The sequence below is a fragment of the Epinephelus moara genome, chromosome 3 (genome assembly GCF_006386435.1).
Source record: "Epinephelus moara isolate mb chromosome 3, YSFRI_EMoa_1.0, whole genome shotgun sequence".
NCBI lineage: Eukaryota > Metazoa > Chordata > Actinopteri > Perciformes > Serranidae > Epinephelus > Epinephelus moara.
Window position 1 is genome coordinate 33,578,693 of NC_065508.1, and position 16,036 is coordinate 33,594,728.

The 16,036-nt window shown below is 44.6% G+C and overlaps 1 pseudogene; it reads right to left on the bottom strand.

Annotated features, from left to right (window-relative positions):
* Positions 1-11,100: 11,100 nt before the first annotated feature.
* Positions 11,101-14,047, bottom strand: LOC126388142 (uncharacterized; annotated as a pseudogene).
* Positions 14,048-16,036: the final 1,989 nt, after the last annotated feature.

The window sequence follows — 16,036 nt, forward strand, 5'->3', positions numbered from 1 at the left end:
CATAGGGCGTGGCCAGAGGTAAAACAGCATTTGAGCCCATAGGCATCAATCAGTGCAGCTGCATATTTCTGCCATATGTGATTAGGTGTAGATTTAATCTTTAATTGTCACCACAAGAACACTAGAGTCTGGGATATCATCCTCAGCTATGGAGAGAAACAGACACTGAGTTGAAGAACGTGCTACATTCAAATTTGTAGCACTTCCACTTGTGGAGCAGGAGCAGTTACAGATGGGTCAACTGAGGGATAGAGGGAGCAGTGATGCGGAAAAAGGAACTTTATGATTGTTGAACTGTTCAGCCCCGAGACAAAGCCCAGCAGCACAGAGTCAGCAGTTGATGAAGCAGAGCTTGCACTGATGCACTGTAGATCTGATTAGTGAATAGTTTTCATCGCGCTGAAATTAGGTTTCCATTTGCAAATTAAAAAGAATATGCAATCATAGAATATTTTTAAATGTAGGCATTGATTCAGTAATGGCATCTATTCCCAGAAAGCAAAGTTGGGAGTTCTAATTGGATCTTAGAATGGCAGTCGGAGAGTTACATCAAAACAACTGTCTACATAAGCACTTTTGCAAAATATGCTAAATTCAGATCTTAAAATATAAGGTGAAATATATTGTAGAGCAGGGAGTTCGCAGCACATTCTCATCCCAGCTCGTGAAATACCATGGCTTTTTACACCCCTGGGCGTAATACTGACGACAAAGGCATCCTTTAGCATCGCTATTAGACGCACCCTGTAAGGTCTGTAGTGTATATGACGCACATCCATCTCCTGGGTGAAACACCTTCTAAAACACGATTAACATGGTCAGTCTATCACGGTTTGGACTAGGGAACAAAATTACTCAGTAAGTTAAGAAAAATCATCATGATTTGATTTAAAATAAATACGTAATGTGACGTAAATACATGACGGATGGACGGAAGTTACTTAATGTTATGTCATAACAGCACTGGCTTTTGGTTTCTAACAGGAAATGAGCAGCGGTCTCCTGGTTGAAAGTCTGAGCCATCCACCACCCTTCCATTCCTTCCTCACTCCCATCCCTCCATACACAGACTTTGTTGCTCTTTCTACAACGTCAGTTGCTCTGAGCGTCAAATATTGACGGTGATGGGTTTCCACTGGAATTAGTTGAAGGACTGATGCCTCTCAGAGCATCGTATTTGACAACCTGGGAATGAGAACAGGCCAGATTCATGATCAGGACTACTTTTACGGTTGCCAGGGGTTATGAGTAAAGATTCTAGCCTAGCTCAATTGGTTTGAAAAAATAGTAAATGACATTTTGATTTTTTTAAAAAAATATAAAATACTGAGTCAACTTTAACACTTGAACACTACAAGTTGTGATTGAGAGTGAGAAAAACTAGTCAGCAGGCAACAGAGAGGACTAAACAGAAGAGTAAAAAAGTAAGACATGAATGTGTCCAGCATCTACCAGTACAAATGGTAGTCAGCTACAAATGCAAACTCCATAGGAACTGTTAAATTCCAAGGGATGTACATCCATTCATCATCTCCAATTATAATTCCTAGCTTTAATTGCCAAGCGCATAAACTAGCACTTCTTAAGACTTTATCAGCAGTAACAGTATAATCATAAACGCAACTCTCTTTTGTACACTGCCCAGTTTCAGTAAGATTTCCTACATGACTCATTTCTGATTCAGCTCCATACTCTGATGCACAATTTATGTAGCTTCCTAATAATATGATTGCACATGTTTAATCAAAACCTTTTTTTCTAAGCTGAGCAAATGTTTTCATGATTTCAGAATGAAACAGATTTTATTTTGGTCTCACTAATTCATTATACAACTTTAAACTCTACTTGGTGAGGAGAGTAGGAAGTGAGGATTATTTACAGTACAATGGCTGCAAAGCTGGTTTAGCTTTGCAGCCATCTTAATGAACATGTTGATATATCAGTGTAGAGGTGTTAATGCCACTACAAATACACAGTACAAAGGGCATGTTGTCTTAAACAGACATATGCCTGCTTTTATTCTCATGTGTTTGTTTAAGTTGAAATTTGCATAAAGCTCTTTGAAAAACTCCACCTGGTGATTCTGACCTAGTAAATTACAAAAAGCAAAACGGAAAAAAAAAGAAGCCATCATTCTCTGAAGGTTGACATGATGTAACGACTGAAACATGTTAATGGACAACTGATTTCCTAATGGCAACGGCATCTGAGGAGATTTAAAAGAGGTGTGTTTATAAAGCTGTCAGCACCACATGAACAACTCACCATCATCCCTGTCATAATTTAGCTTGCTGTGTGTGTGTGTGTGTGTGTGTGTGTGTGTGTGTGTGTGTGTGTGTGTGTGTGTTTGCGTGGGTGGTTGTATGTGTGTGTTTCTGATTGGCAGTTACAAAGACTGAACAATTTACCCGCTAATATTTCCACCGGCAGCTCTGCGTTCAGTTATCACTTCATGCACACTTGTTTATCTTTTCTAAACAATATCATACATGAGAAAGGTGGGGAGCTAAGCAGGAAGACAAGCACTGATGTATGAAAAAGGGAGAGGAAGAAATCAGTGAGTAAGGAGACAAACCCAGCATGAGTAGAAAGCAAGTGGAAACCCCCAGGGCTGAAAAATAAGGCAAATATTGAGGTGCCAAAAAACTGCAATTCCACAAGTGGCCACTTGAGGCTGGCTCCAAGAGCGAGTCAATCCCCATAGACTCCCATGTTAAAACTTCTGACTTCATAGCAGAAACAAACATTACAGTCTTGTACAAAAAACTGTTTTGGTCTCTATAGCTATTTCCCCCGTTGACATGGCAAGTCTACAGTATCATATTTTATACAACTCACCTGTTCGATTTTATAAAGGCTTAATGTTATGCATAATTAAGGCTGTGGCCGCTTTGAAGGACAGGTGGGTGCCATCGATTGACAAGTGACAACGACAGCGACAGCAGTATAGGTTTAGTCGTAGTTAACTGTAACATTTTGGTTGCCTAAAAAGTTTTGTTTAGCGTTTGGTTCCCTCTAAGAGTAGGATATTCAGTTTTTCCGATAAGTACATTTTGTTTCAATGGCTTTTAGCCTGTTTTTTTTTTCTAGCAATAATTACTATTAGTATTATAGCAGTTAACCATGGTTATAAATGCACCATGCTAACCAAGCTAGCAGCTAGGGTTATGGTTATCCTCACCCTCTCCTCTAGATATGATCACTTCTGGCTTGCAACAGCCAAAATGCCAAACTCAAGGCTTCAAAATGGGAGTCAACATACCAATAAATGACGTCAAAGTGGCTGCGTCCATTATTTTACACCATCTGTGGAGAAAGACAAGGGTTGTTAAATTAAGGCTATACTTGAAATGCACATTAATTTTTTTCTCCATGAGGTCTAACCCTTAACTGCCCTTGGCATCCCACATACAGGTATATGTGTGCATTTATTCTATATACAGCCCCTCGTCTTATTCACTGGAAGCGTATACAGTGAACTTAAATCAAAACAAGAGAGCATTTGGACTTATGTTTGGCCCCATGTGGTTTGGTTAATTAACAGAATGGGTTCTCTAGCAAGCAGAGAGTATTAAGAGGTGGGAGGATCTACATCACTCCTCCCCTTTGTAGGAAATGCAATATCTGAACTTGGGAAAATAAGGTGTTTTGGAAATAGTTCCTTCATCTCAAAAAACTGGACTTCAAACAAGGAAACCCATGAATACATTTTGAAAATTAATATCCCGACGTGACGACTATAGTGCACTGTAGGGATAGGTAATCCTGTTACTGTCATGTAAACATGTCTCTATGTCATATACTCATGCCTCCTTATCATATTCAGTGCATTCCAGATTATATGCAGCAGCGCTGGATGACAGTATTTCTCTTAAAGGGTTGGGGGGTCGCAGTGTGTTTAACCATGCCAGGAGCTACACTAGTTTGCATTTCCTTTTTTTCCCCCATTGTTTATATTTGCCACCGGGTTGGGATTATATCCACATGATCCTGACAGTTAGGCACGCAATGCTAGCAACAATAACATTTCTGATAGTGAAACAGTAGGCTTTAAACACTCCTGCAGTCATCTGGTGCACAGCACAGCTGCAAAGCGTTCACCATATAAAGAAAGCAGGAACGAGAGTGTGAGAGAGAAAAGGAGAGAGAGCAAATTAAGCTACTTAGCATTTCTTATTTGCTTTTGAAAAAGATTAAATTATGTACCAAGTCATAAATAAATTCTATAGATTGGAATGGATCAGCCAATAGTAGCATTTATTTAAGTTTGAAGTCTGGATCGGGGGCTGAATTGAAGTGTTGATCTGTGGAATGTGAAGTTGTTTTGCTTCATTTTCCAAACTTGTATTTTTTATTTTTATTTTTTACTGTGTTCTATGCCAAACTATTCAGCTAAATACAGACTCACTCTAATGGCAGAGAAAGGGTTTAAAGATTTGTATCCCTTCATTGATGTAATTGTAGGAAAACAACAGTTTTCTAAGCACTTAGTTGTGGGCTGTAATATTACTGCAGTATCATCCACGTGCTTGGATTCTCACTGGGCATCTGCAGAGCCTAAAAGGATGATTAAATATGGAAAAAAGGTTCAAGTGTATATCAAAGGGTGAACAGACTTGACATCTTCCTTCAGATGTATATTTGCTCGTACTGGTTCAACCCAAATGAGAAAAATAGCCCAAGAGCAGGTAGTACTCATAAAATAATGCAATATAATGGCACATAACAGGTTGGGATTTAGATGTATTGCCAAGTCTCTGGACAAAAAGGTATATGCATTTCATTTTAGATTTGAGTGATATATGGCTAGTATGCTTTTAATATTAACGATTCCAACATGCCTTAAAATTCAAATCCAATATAACATTGAAAATTTGATGATTTGAGTTCCATCTGGTGCGATATATTATTCCATAAAACTTTAAAATGTCATGGAAATATAAGGGTTGAAAGGCTATCCAGTGGACAGACAAAATAATAATTTTAACTGTACTGTCATGTTTATCATTAGGTGTTGTACAAAAGGGGATCTCTTTTAATAATGTTTAAAATCAGATTCAGGCCTGTAGAGAACTTTGGGCAAGGGCTACAGCAGGAAATCACTCCTTTTTATCATTTTCGAATTATTAAAGTCGACTTAATGAATACCATATTTATAAGACATATACTACAATATGCTTTCCCATTTGGATGCAGAACAACAAAATGGCAGCGTCTGTGTGTGCGCAAGTCACTGTCAGTCAGCCTGTCACACAGACCCTGCTGCTCGCAGTGAAACACAAATAGATGTAGGTAGGAACAGCAGCCTTAGACCTCAGCCACCAGTGAAAGAAGCCGACCCATTCACTGGTTCATCAGTTTTAAAAATGCTACATCCACTAATTTCTTTAGCAAGCTTTAGATATTGGCTGAGGTGAGAATACATTAGCTGATGATTGCTGAAGCTCACCCACACAACCTCATTCAAAGGTATTGTGGACACGTAAAGGCAACATTGCTTTTTTTCTACATTTTTGTCAGGTTTTAAAAACTTGAACTTGACCTGTCGAGACACCTCCATATCTAACTGTTTTTTTATGCCAGCTCAGGTCAGTTGTGAATTTGAATTACCTTCTTTAATATTATCAACCCAGGTCTTGCAAATTGATTTTTTGTTGATAAAACTGTGGTCCTTGAAAAACAATATTCTCTGGTAGCGTATGCACTAATGAACTACCACAGTACTAAATATGCAATCAGTTTGTAGCTAGGTCATGAGGTTTAGTTTGTATCTTTTAGCCTTTTAAAAACAAATATAAAAACAAATTAAATAGTACATATCAGAACAAGTGTTAGTGAAACACATGAAGCCTATTTTCTGCATGTCAGAGACACTGACATTCAATACATGCAGTCAACCTATAGATAACCATTCAAAGTACAGTATGAATCCATCACATCCAAAGATAATCTGCCTTAAAATAAAACCTTTATTTATTTCCTCTGATTCTAGTACCTACAATCTTAGAATTATTTCTACCATCTCAATGAAATTCTAACTACAATATCACCACAGATATGCACATTTTCAGGACAATACCTTCTAAATTGAAAAACCATGTCCTTGGTTCAGTTCTATTTGCTATTCATTTCCCACTTCAATGTTGCACTTCAGTTGATGTCTAGACAGAGCAAAGGGCAAGGGTTTTTAGCAAGTAATTATTATTTGTACTTTATTCTGAATATTTAATTCAAGAGGTATACTCCTACAATTTTTTATCTGTCAAGCCATTAGGGTCAAATCCACAGTCATTTTCAATGCTGTTTGAGGCTTGCTTATATCAGTGTTATTCCAAATACATTTTGATGGTAAACCGTGCAGAAAAATAAGGCCATTGTAGTATAAAGTTGTACATTAAAGCTAAAGTTGGTGAGTTTTATTAAAATAACTTTTGTCATATTTGCTGAAACTGTCACTGACTTCTGAAAGAAGTACATGAGACAGATAATCGATGTAAAAAAACAGGTCTTTCCTCTTCTTCTCTATTGCCTCTAATGGCATTTGCTAGAATTTACTGCGGCTTAAAGAAAACAACCAATCAGAGCCAAGGAGTTTGTTATGACGCTTTCAGTCATGTTAATCACTGGCCCAGTGGTTGGCAGTGTTTTTTTGTTAGTTTGTTTTTTCTAGCTCCAGCATGGCAAACTTTCTCATTTTACAGCTAAACAGTACACTAAAATATCCATCCATTTTCATCTGCTGAGTAGTGGGGGCAGCAGGCCAAGCAAAGCACCCCAAACGTCCCTCTTCCCAGCAATGCTTTCCAGCTTCTCCTAGGAAACCCCAAGGCGTTCCCGGGCCAGATGAGATATGTAATCCCTCCAATGTGTTCTGGGTCTGCCCCGGGGCCTCCTACCCATTGCACGTGCACATAAAACCTCTAACGGTAGGGAGCCAAGAGGCATCCCAATCAGATTCCCGTGCCACCTCAACTGACCCCTTTTGGAGAGAAGGAGCAGCGGCTCTACTTTAAGAACCCTCCTGATGTCTGTGCTCTTCCGCCTGTCTCTAAGGCTGAGACAGCAACCCTATGGCGGGAACTCATTTTGGCTGCTTGTATCGGCAATCTCATTCCTGGGTTCCTACCCAAAGCTCATGACCGTAGGTGAGGGTCTGAACCTAGATGGACCATTAAATCGAAAGCTTTGCCCTCTGGCTCAGCTCCCTCTTCACCACAACAGTCCAGCTTAACACCCACATCACTGCAGACACTGCACCAAACCTTCTTTCCATCTCATGCTCCATTTTACCCTCACTCATGAACAAGCCCTGAGACACTTGAACTCCTTTGCTTGAAGCAGTAACTCTCTTCCAACCCAGAGGGGGCAATCCACCAGTTTCCGGCAGAAAACCATGGCCATGGGTTTTTTTCTGAAAACATGTAAGGTGAAAAATAGGTAACACAGTCAAACAATCTTGTTTCATATTTGATCAGCGCTGCCTAGTTTGACAGTTCGACTGCAGTTCACAAGCAATGATTGACATGATCGACTGATTTGTTGTTTTGCTTCACATGTGGTTGTGTGTTTATTCTACTTGATCCAAGTTACAATTTGGTATAAACCATGAAGGGCTGATTTATGGCAAAAACCTCAAGCATAACAGGGGTTATCTACACAGGGTGTGCGCAATAACAGTAACAATCTAATGCAATCCAATTACCTCACAACAGTCACCATCTTGGTAAATCTTATACTATTGTCTTGTTTAAGAGAGGTGGTGATTAGATTCTATGGGGATTTTAGTTGCTGGGATTTTGTTGTTTTTTAGGGATGGCTGTTTTCCAAAATGGAAGAAAAGCTCAGTCAGTCAACCTAAATGTATTAAGCATTATCAAATCTTTATGACGACAAAAAGGTGAAACATAATAGCTTCAGCTGTTTCTAAACACTATAGCTCAATGAACAAAAGCCTTGGTGTGCTATCTTGTGTCACTAATGGTTATACCACTTAAAGAAATTATTGTTTTCCTCTCCTCAATGGGAGCCAATATGGCTGATATCCAAAAGAAGAGACACAAATCCAGTGTTTTCACTCATGTTGACCATATTGGTAATAAAGCAAAAAGAAATAATGGGAGAGCAGGCCTTTAATAGCGTATACCCTCGTGGTCTTATAGGGCATTTTGGATGAGAAACATCCACCAAATGACATCTATATAAGAATATCCACTGGCTGAAAATGAAAGGAATTTTTCTTGCTTTATTGTGCATCCAAATAGCTTCTTGAAAAATACAGAGGCTGGAGGCTGCCAATGGAATACTTTTGGGAAAAGAGAGAAGGCAAAACATCTGGCCTCCAAATTTTAATTAGACTTACCATTGGGATTTCTTTCATTTTACGTACTAGGGTATTTCTTGTCCTTCAGGAATACTTGACAACACCATGTGAAATAAAATAATGAAATATAAACTTTTTATTTAAAGCAGAGTACCACTTATTTAGGATTCATGTTCATTTATAGCTCCTATTTGACTGTCAACAGTCTAGAATGACAATTCTAAAAATCCCCACATGCTACAATAACTGATGTTGCAAGGATTTTAGTCCAGTGCTTTGCTCCAAAACCACAGACTAAGACTTGGGGCATTATCATGATGTCTGAGGCTGTACTGTAAACAAGCAAAGTTATTTTGTCAGTTTGTTTGTTTGATTTGAGACTTTATATGCTCAAATTAGGTTAGTTCAACTGAAGTGCAACTGGCACTCAATCAGAAAATGCACGGTTATCTATAGAAAATACCCTAGAGTGAGTTTATATCACTCAAGGAGGAAAACTGCTGCATCACTGCTCTAAATGGGCTAAAAGTTTAGAGTATTAATCGTTCTCCCGACATTCCTTGGGCAGTCGCTCAGTCACCATTGTACATTGTATTTCAAGACCAGCCAGCCGTGCCTTTGCATGAACTCAAGTAGGGCATTCTTTTATTTTCAAAGGGGCACACTTGCTAAGCCCAAGGGGTTATCTCCAGGTCTCAACAGTGAAGCTGATGTCAAAGTGCCTTATCCTTGCATTCTTTCTAATGACCAGCAAGGGGCGGGTGCAGCGGTTGCAAAAAGAAGTCTGATTATACAGAAGTCTACGAGAAAATGACCCTACTTCTCACTCAACTCATTACCTAAGTAAACATTATCCTGATGAGTTTATGACCTCAATCACTACTTCCAAGTCTTCTTCATAACAGCATGATGTTCATTTTATAAATTATGGTCCCTTTTAGAATTAAAAAGATGATAAAGCAGGGCATGCATTAGGGCGTGGCTACCTTGTGAATGACAAGTCTCTACCATGGCAGTGTCCTCGGGTTCACAGACAGATCCACCATTTGCTCCTATAGAGTTCCACCCTGCTCCACCAAATATGGTCACTTCCGGTTCCAAAAACCAAGATGGCAATGTGGAGCTCAAAGCCTCAAAACTGCAGTTCAACCAATGGGAAGTGACCATATTTGAACAAGAGGGTGGAGCTGTGGATGAGAGAGGGATGGATCTGTCTCATAGACTGTGGCAATGCCTTACAGATAACGTAAGGTTACGTGTGTAACCATGGTTCTCTGAGTAGGAGGCTTCCCCTCCACCTCAGAGATATTACATATATCTCTACGGGAAACCTGATCCATCAGGGTCAGGTGTGTGGATAATTACTTTAAGACAAACCACCTGTGGAGTGGACGTGGCTATCAATCAGACTGGTTATTTAAACCCCTGTCAACCACGCCCACGTTGATATAGATCCCTGAATCCCTGAGCGGCCTCGCGCTGGAGGTGAAGCCTCCTACTCAGAGAACCATGGTTATACACGTAACCTTACGTTCTCTATTGTAAGGAGGCTTCCCCTCCACCTCAGAGATATTACATATATCTCTACGGGAGAGCTTTAAGACACACCGCGAAGGGACAGAGCAGCACCACCCCACACGTATGGCGTGGCTTTCGAATGAGACGTCACCGCCACCAAAGTGCTCTACAAAAAAAACCCCCCATGCATCACACCAACTATATACAAATGTACACTATATACACATCCCCAAAGCTGGCCAGCTCCGCTGACTGACAGGAAAAATGAAAAAGTCACTACCGCAAACAAAGTGCCTGCAGCCACACTGAACTGGTAGAAGTGAGCAAATGTGGACGGGGCCGACCAGGTAGCCGCCGCACAGATCTCATCGACAGACACACCGCGCCATGACACTCAAGACGTAGCCATGCCCCGAGTCGAGTGCGCCCGCACTCCTGATGGGAAGAGTGCCCCAGTCCTCACATAGGCCTGCTCGATAGCCTCCACAATCCAGTGGGAAAGACGGGCCTTAGACAGTGCCTGACCCAGAAGGTCCTGCCTAAAGCACACAAACAACTGGTCAGTCCGCCTATGGACCCGCGTCCGGTGCAAATACACCCTAAGGGCCCTGACAGGGCACACAAGTGAGTGCCCGCGCTCCCCCTCTTGCGTTGGCGCAGAGTAAAGAGACCGGAGCACGACCTCCTGACCTGGCTGCGATGCAGAGAGGACCTTGGGAAGAAATGCAGGGTTGGGTCGCAGGACCACCCCTACCCCCTCCGGCAAGAACCTGCACAGATCTTCATGTACGGAGAGAGCATGGAGCTCCCCCACCCTCTTGGCCGTGGCTAGCGCCAACAGGAGGGCAGATTTGACGGACAGCCATTTCAGGTCCACTGACTCTAAGGGCTCAAAAGGAGGACGCTCCAGAGCCTGCAAGACCAGCTCCAAATCCCAGGGCGGCAGAGGTGGTCTACCACGTAAACCAGAACGCCTCCTAGTACCCTTGAGGAATCGGGATACCAATTTGTCCACACCCTCAGGCAATTGGTACCTCCCAACCCGAGCTGCCTTGATTGCCGCCACCATACCCCTTAGGGTAGAGGGCGCCCTCCCAGCATCCAAGAGTCCTTGTAAGAACCGCAGGACAGCTGGGGCCGAGCATGTAAGTGGGTCCGTCTGGTGTACCCTGCACCAGGCCACAAAAGCCCTCCATCTGTGCGCATAAAGTGTGCATGCGCCTCCTGCAGCGTACTGACCACCGAAGGTGACAACCCCATGGCTAGCAGCTCGGGCCCTTCAGGGGCCACACCCAGAGCCTGAGCCCTTGGGGAAAGGGATGAACCTGAGTCCCCTGTGCTTGAGACAGCAAGTCCAGACGAATTGGAAGCTCCCACGGAGTCCCGCCCAGTATTGGGGGGATGTCCGAGAACCAGGTCATGTGCGGCCAATGTGGAGCCAACAGGATCAGCCTCACTTCCTCCATGTCCACCCTCCTCAGGAGAGGCGGAAGGAGGACAAATGGGGGAAAGGCGTATATCAGGACCTGTGGCCAAGAGTGAGCAAGGGCGTCCGCTCCGAGGGGAGGATCGTCCCTCCCCAGGGAGAAGAAAAGTGGGTAGTGGGTGTTCTCCCGTGACGCAAACAGGTCTACCTCGGCCTGTCCGTAACGGAGCCAAATCCCTGCTACCACCTGAGGGTGGAGTCTCCATCCGCCTGGGTCCGGTTCCCCCCTGGACAACCGATCCGCTGCACAATTCTGCACCCCCGGCACATGGACTGCCCTCAGTGAGAGAAACCTCGGGTACGCCCAAAGCCATAAGCGACGAGCCAGCTTGCAGAGGCGTGGAGAAACCAACCCTCCTTGCCTGTTGACATATGCGGCTGCTGTCACACTGTCTGTCATAACCAGCACGTGCTGGCCCCGAAGGTGTGGCAGAAAATGGCGAAGACCAAGATGGACCGCTGTCAGTTCCAACATGTTGATGTGCTGGGTGGCTTGAGGACCACTCCAACGAATGCTGGCGCCGTTTCCTCTGAACACTGCGCCCCAGCCTGTCAATGAAGCATCCGTCAGGAGAAAAAAACGATGCATTACCGGCCCTAGCACACTCCCTTTGGCGAGATTCCCGCCGTCTTCCCACCAACGGAGGGCCATCCGCAATCGTCTGGTGACAAGTACCCTGGTATCCAGGCGACTCCTGGGGCCCAACCCCAGCCCCAGTAGGCACCTTTGTACCGGCCGCATGTGCAGGAGGGCCAGTGGAATGGCCTGTACTGATGACGCCATCAGACCCAAAAGACGGAGACACAGTCTCCATGTGACTCCTACCCCCAGCCTGAAATGGGAGAGGCAAGCCCTGAGGGACAACTGCCTGTCCTGCGTCAGTGACAGGAGCGCAGCCCGAGAATCTACCACTAGGCCCAGGAACTGCGTCTGCTGTGAAGGCTCCAGTCTGCTCTTCTTCAAACTGAGCCGCAGACTGAGGTGCTCTATGTGCTCCAGGTGGAAAGCCAAATGAGCCCGACACTGAGCCTGCGAGTGTGCACAAAGGAGCCAGTCGTTGAGATAATTCAGAATCCGTATTCCCTTCTGTCGCAGAGGCGACAAAACTGCCTCCATGCACCTGGTAAAGGTGCGAGGAAATTCCGAACGGCAGAACCTGGAATTTGCACTGCTTGCCGTCGAAAACGAACCTGAGGAACCGCCAATACCTGTCTCAGATCGGAATCTGAAAGTAGGCATCCATCAGATCGATGGTGACAAACCAGTCCCCTCTCTTGCATGGCAGACGCCTGAGATGTCTGTTGAGACCCCTGAGATCTAAATTGGGGTGTAGACTCCCATCTTTTTTGGGGACAAGAAAATAGCGGGAGTAAAAACCAGCCTGCTTGTTGCCCTGAAGCACCTCCCTGATCGCTCCCTTCTCCATCAGGGTAGAAACCTCGGCCTGGAGCACTGCCTTGTGTTCTGAGTCTACCACTGTGAAAACCGTAGGGGTCTTCAAGGTTGGCGGACGACGAACAAACTGAATACGAAACCCCTGGGTCATGGTAGAAAACACCCAGGGGCTCACCTGCAGTGCCCTCCAAGCCGCAACCCGTGGTTGGGCTGGCAGGCTGGATGTGACCCAGTGTCAGGAAGAAGACGAGGGCTGCGGGGTGCCCCTGCCTCGACTCTGCTTGCCCTTGCCTGTGGGCGCCCCTCCGCGCCCATGACGCGCATTCAAGGTGACCCTCAGATCATTAGAGGCCCAGCCCGACCCCTGTGGCCCCACAGTCCTGGGGGCTTCCTTCTTCTTACCCCTGAACTAACCAGACCACTTGGGGGTCAGTGCACCGGAAACCTCCTTAGCACAACTACGGGCCTCCTGAGCCTGCCGTAACATCGCAGTGGCACCAGCACCAAACATGGCACCTGGCATGACCGGCAATTTCAAGAGAGCCCCTTTGTCCTCTGGCTGTAGCCTGGATCGGGACAAATACAGCTGGTGCCTAGCAACCCAGAGCGCTGACATGCCCTTCCCAGCGGTCACCACCTGCTCTTCCATAATCTTAGATAAGATTTTGGAGACGAGCTGAATCTCATTAATGAGATGAGCATCTGCCTCACCTTGTAGCTCATGCACCAGCCGCCGCTGATACAGTGCTAACACAGAGCCAGTATTGGCCAGTTGCGTCTGTATCGCCATAGGCCTATGCACTTTAACTAGCGAGGTGTCTAGCGTCCTACAGTCCCCTGGCAGACTAACTGAACCCAGTACTGAGCTGGCCATAAACAAAAGAGCAGACACAGACTGGTCCAACTGAGGTGGTGAACCACAGCCTACTTTGTCCTTATTCTTCATGGCAGACAAACGTCTGTTGGTAGCGGAAAAGACTAACTTAGCTGTGGGCTTTTCAAATCCCTTATGCATAAGGTTCACTACCTCTGGGAGGAGAGGCACTGTAAACGGCTCTGTGTCAAGTGACTCCTCCTCATCCTCATCATTAAAGCGCGAAGGGGGACGGGCCTGACCCGTCTTCAGTTCCAGCCCCAAAACGCGGGAGGCCCTCTCGATTAGACCTCTGAATTGCTGTCCATCGCTTTCTTTGGCGTGGTCATCCAGGACCTCCTCGCCATCATCTGAAACCCCTTCCACATCAATGTCATCGTCCTCCTCCTCCTCCTGAGCCCTGGTATAATCAATGGGCAACTGGACCCCACACGCCACACAAATATGACTCATGACCAAATCTCGCGATAGGTACCGCCCTTGCGAGATCCCAACCCCGAAAACCAATCTGGCTATACACACCACGAGACTGTTGTGGGGCGATATGTGTGTAATGAGACGTGTGTGCTTGGTGTAGCGTTGCAACCGCAACACGGTGTCAAGAGCGACAGAACGACAGGACAGATAGTGAAGTTAACAGCTCAGAAAATCCGCGGCCCTGCTCTCACCGTCCGCACGGAACCGAGAAACAGGACCTGTGCTGATACGTGACAACCTCCGCATGGAGACAACACGCACAACACTGGACGTTAGCGCTAAGTACAGGAAACTTAGCTTGGCACCAACCACTCGGAACCTGCTCTCATTGCCCAAACGGGACCGAGAGACAGGACCTGGTGTAAACGGCACGTGAACCCCCGCATGGAAGCAATATGCCAACACCGAGGAAGACGCCAACAAACGTTTATAAAGGATCAACGTTAACAGCCACTGCGAGAGCCGAAAATCTCACTCTCTCATACCATCAGGTAAGTGGCACAGACTGCTAATGTTGTTAGTTAAGAAGACAGAAAGATACAGAACTGATTTGTCTCAAAGCAGAGCGACACACACACTGCTCCAGTGGAAAAGAAAAATCAACGTGGGCGTGGTTGACAGAGGTTTAAATAATCAGTCTGATTGATAGCCACGTCCACTCCACAGGTGGTTTGTCTTAAAGTAATTATCCACACACCTGACCCTGATGGATCAGGTTTCCCGTAGAGATATATGTAATATCTCTGAGATTAGGGGGGGGGGGGGGGAGCCTCCTTACGATAGAGAACATGTCACTCAAACAGCCCTGCCCATAAATATGCTTAGGCTGCAAACTGTTAATTTCTGCTGTAAAGTTGGGCGTTTGGGGTGTCTATGGAGATTGGCTCACTTCTGAAGCCAGCCTCAACTGGCCGTTAAAGGCACTGTGTTTTTGTCACTTGACACTTAATTTTCTTAGACCCGAAGGTTGCCACTTGGTGATGTCACGGTGGCTACGTCCATGTCTTTTATACAGTCTATGGGTAAGCCTTGCTTTAAAGGTTATAATGTGCAGCTCAGTGGTGCGTTTTTTTCTGCTGCTTCCAAATGACAATGGTGGTACTGGAAATTGATTGGTGTAATATGATGTGGGCAGGCACTAAAAATAGTTTGTAATATTACTTCATTTCCAAGAGCCACACAGGCAGTTAACCAGCTGGGGGGCCAATGCTGCTAACCTTTGCTTAGTCCCATCTGTGATTTGAGCGTGCCCGGCATCACTACAGTACATGTCATGATTCTAATCATGGGGTTATTTATGGTGAGCTGAGGTAACAGGACCACTCATTGCAGTCAGTGTTGGTATTTTTCCATTACCACATCTGGACCTGAACAGTAACATGTAGTTGGATACAGCACCAAAGTTGTGTGCTAATTTTCACTTTGTGAGTGTATATAAACTCAGCACAGTGGGTCCTCCCAAATTTTGTAAAGTTATAGCCATTTCCTAATAGTACATAACAAATGGTGTGTTGGCTTGTTGAGAAAGGGGAATATAAATATTTGTAGGGTAAACAGGGCTATGGTGAGCTCCAATCAGGAGCGGACCACAGAAGTTGACAGCGCGTCTCTTAGCAACTCAGGCTCTCACATATGCCCTGCTATGGGAAATGCCCTCACAGAGGCCTGAGGCATAGACACTGTTCACAGAAATATGCACAAATTAAAATACATACATTTTTCTTTTTAAAAAATAGGGGGCAAAAGTGCAAAACAGCTGCAGTATTAATATAGTTTATATTTCTCAGAAGGAGAGGAGAATTCCACCCTCAGTTTGACTTCACCAATCAGCAATTTCTCCATTCATGAGGATTCCTTTGCAGTCTCAGTGTTCTCTTTCAGTCATTCTGATTCTAATATTTCATAAAATGTAATATAGGTAGATGTTTGTTAATGTTCTGCCTCTGACCTGGCAGGTCTCTTTTT